Source organism: Chrysochloris asiatica, unplaced genomic scaffold, assembly GCF_000296735.1.
Source record: "Chrysochloris asiatica unplaced genomic scaffold, ChrAsi1.0 scaffold00020, whole genome shotgun sequence".
Classification (NCBI taxonomy): domain Eukaryota; kingdom Metazoa; phylum Chordata; class Mammalia; order Afrosoricida; family Chrysochloridae; genus Chrysochloris; species Chrysochloris asiatica.
Window position 1 is genome coordinate 2,533,616 of NW_006408538.1, and position 4,044 is coordinate 2,537,659.

A 4,044-nucleotide genomic window follows, 5' to 3' on the forward strand; every position below is an offset into this window, starting at 1 on the left:
TGCATCATTCTGGCTCTACAAGAAGTACAGCCAGGATGTCCTTGGCAGTGAGGATGGCCAGACTTCATCTCTCATACTTTGGGCATATTATCAGGAGGTACCAGTCCCTGAAGAAGTGCATCATGCTTGGTCAAGTTGAGGGTTAGCTAAAAAAAAAAGGAAGATGGATTGGCACAGTGGCAGCAATAATGGGCTCAAGTGTAGCAATGATTGTGAGGTTGACGCAAGACCGGGCAGTTCTTTGTGCTATTGTGTATAAGCTCGCTATGACTTGGTACCAATGTGATGACACCTAACAACCATAACAAAAAGAAAAACACAAATAATCCAATTAGAAAATGAGCAGAGGATATGAACAAAAATGCATCACCGAAGAAGACATTCAGGCAGTCAACAAAACATGAAGAAATGCTCATAATCATTAGTCATTGTTGTTGGTAAGTACTGTAGATTTGGTTCCGACTCTTAGTGACCCTGTATAGGGTTTCCAAGGAGCAGTTAGTGAGCTTGAACCACCAACCTTGCATTTCAAACTGACTTTGCAGTCTGACGCATTAACCCACAGCTCCACACCAGAGAAACTCATTTCAAAACAACAAGATACCATCTCATCCCACTCTGGTATGGCACTGTAGGATAAGCACTGGACTGCTAACCACAAAGTTGGTGGTTCAAAATCATTAGTCTTTCCTTGCAAAGCCCATTCAGGGTCTCTATGAGTCTGAACTGAATCGATGACACTTAGCAACACCAATAGCAATATTAATAGCAAGTTCAAAAAACAGAAAACAGCAAATGCTCTTGTGGGTGTAGGGTGACTGGGACCCTCTTAAACTGCTGGCTTGTTGTTCTTGTTTGCTGTTGAGTCTGTTCCTACTCATAACAACCCTGTATAGGGTATCCAAGGAAGGCTTGGTGGATTTGAACTGCTGACTTTGCAGTTAGCAGTCTAGTTGGCATAACCTCTGTGAAAAATGGTCTGGTGCTTTCTCAGAAAGTTGGAAATAGAAATATCACATCACCCAGCAGCCCCTCTACTTGATCTGTATCCTCAAGAAGTAAGACCCATGACATGAATAGATATATGCACACCCATGTTCATCGCAGCACTATTAGTGAAGAAATAAAGATGACGGAAACAGCCTAAATGCCTATCAGTGGAAGAATGGATAAACTTTGGTACATACACACAATGAAATATTACACAGTGTTTGAGGTTTATGATGAATCCGCAAAACAGCTCATAATATGGAAGAATCTGAAGGGCAGGGTTTGAGTTAAATTAGTCAGTTCCAAAAGGACAAATATTGTATGAGACCATTACTGTAAAAAGTCAAGAAAAGGTTTTTGTGCTAAAAGAAACAGTCTTTGAAGGTTACTAGGAGCAGAGGGCAGGTAATTCACTGGCTAGAGAGTAGACATATGTTAAGTTGAATGGCATGGGAAAGGCAATATACAACAAGAGGGAAATTAGAAGAAGAATGATGAAGACAGGTGAAGACACAGGAATGCGAGGGTTAACGGAAATAGAGGTAAATACTGTTAATATGCACAACCCTGCAGAACAATTCTACAGATAGATTCATGGACAGATACACAGACTGAGCCAGTGTGGGAGGGAGAGGAGGAATATACCCACAAATACATACAGTTTTTTTGTTTGAGTTTTTATTGTGAATTGGGTGAAAGTTAACAGGGCAGATCATCAGCTTCACATCCAACCAATCATATACTTTGTTTCATTCTAATGATTATAATCTCTTCCATGTACCACCAGTTAACAGTATTTCTCTCTATTTATTTTAGCACTTTTGTTTTTGTTGGTGTTTTTTAATACTCAGGCACATATAATAATTCACACCACCAAAGGGGACATTCTGCAAGTCTGACTGCTGTTCTCTAGCTCTCAGTCCCTCTCTTTCCATGAGACCAGGGTCCTCAGCTGTTCCCCCTCTCTGTATCCCCATCTCTTCCTCCATCTCTGATGTCACTGCTTCTCTGGATAGGGTCTTGCATTCCTATCAAGGGAGAAGAGCTTGTGCTCCTGCTCTTCTCCCTTGATGGTCCTAGGGTACTCTGTTTCTGGACTGTAAGATGAACTACTTCCCCCTTTTTGTTACAAAACTTGTACCTTTACAATTGTGACAGTCACAATTAGTCATGACAACAATTACTCACTATTGAATCATACGAATCTTGTCCCCACCGCTTTTCACTAGACCCATCTAGATAAGATGAAAATGATTCAGTGGGAACTCTATCTCTCCCCCGCCCCACACTCTTAAACTAAACTCCCTCTTGAAACTTTGTTAGCCAGTCACTTCATGCCTTTATCACCCCTCATTTTAGGTAGCCAATGTCCAAGTTGCCCATCCCTATCTACCCTGTATATAGAGGGGATAGCATTGATGCTTGATGTGAAGAATTACATAATGGCTTAACAGTGGATATTTGCACATGTTTGCTTCAAACATGCCAGTGAATTTGGTGGAGCACACAGTGAGCAAAATTATGAAAAGTTGGATATTACACCGTGAAGCAATGAGTTGCTGGGCATGGGGGCTCAAGGTCCTAGTCTCAGGGGATACCATGGTAAATTGGCATAGCAGGATTCCCAAAGACAATGGTCTACATCCTACTTTGGTGAGTAGCGACTGGGATCTTAAAAGCACGTGAGTGGCATCTGAGGTGCAACTATTGATCTCTATATGTGTGGAAGATAAAGGAATGATGAAAACTGAAGACGTTTTGAATCAATGAATGCCGTGGACCTAATGGAACATGAGAACATCAGTCTCCACAACACAGATGACCTGGATGGTGCCAGGCTACCATTGCCAACTGCTCTGAAAGGGATCACATTATAAGATCCTGGGTAAAGAAGGAGAAATTTTGGGGAAAAAAACTCTCAAAATCATAAAGAAGACTCTTATTTACTCATCAGAAAGAGACTAGAGAAACCTGAGAATATGGCCCTTGGCCACCCTTCAGATCTGGAAGTAAAAAGGTATACAGTGGGTACAACAATATGAGTAGTATAGAATAGTACAACATTCAAGGTTAAAAGGGCAACAGTTACCCAAAGACAAAGTTCAGAAGCATTGTGAAGAAGCTTGGAATGGAAATAAGAACCACAGGAAAGAAATAGAAAAACTGTTGTCACATGGAGGGGATTGCAATCATTGAGGTGAAATGAAGTGTTTGATTTGATGAATGTAAAACTGATGGTCTGCTCTGTAAACCTTCAGTCACTTCACAAGAAATAGTTTCAAAATAAATAATGCCAAGGGAAACTGTTTCCTTGAGCTAAAGGAGATTAAGAGATTAGCTGTGCATAGATTAAAGTTACCTGCTGCTCTAGCCAGACAGTAATTGAAGCAACAGAATGCAAAATTACAATGCATAGTTCATCTGTTTCTTGAAACCTGGAAGTAATGACAAAATCTGATACAAGTAAAAATATTTATCTTCTTGTTTTATGTTAGCATTCCCAAAGAGACCTCAATCAAGGAAATAAACAAACATCCAGGCAATTTAAAAAGCTAGTTAATTGTCTTCATTTTCACTGTACTCCAGCGATCTACCAAAACATCCCACTAAGTTATTCCTTTCTTTGGATAATTCTCAAATGCAAATTATAGAATACCATCCCTGAGAATTTCAATTTTGCTTTTCAATTTGTGTGTTTCGATTAATCAATGATGAAATATAGCACAGCCATTTCCTACCAACTTTGATAGCTAAAGAAAATATATTCAATTGTACTGTATACCTTCTATCTCATTGAACGCCACCTTGCAATTTTCTTAATCTTGGGCTCTGGAAAATCCTTCTTGTGCTGCTTATGAAATAATTATGATCCTGAGAGAAAGTGTTTCAAAATTCTTATAAAGTGTAGGTCATCATAATGTACAATTTATATGGATTAGTTGCAGCTTCTCCATGTGCTTCTCTGAGTTTTTAATGTATATTATTCTAAAGGGTCTGGTAAAGAATAAGCTAGTGCAGGTATTATTGCCAAGACATGACTTGTAATCATTTGGA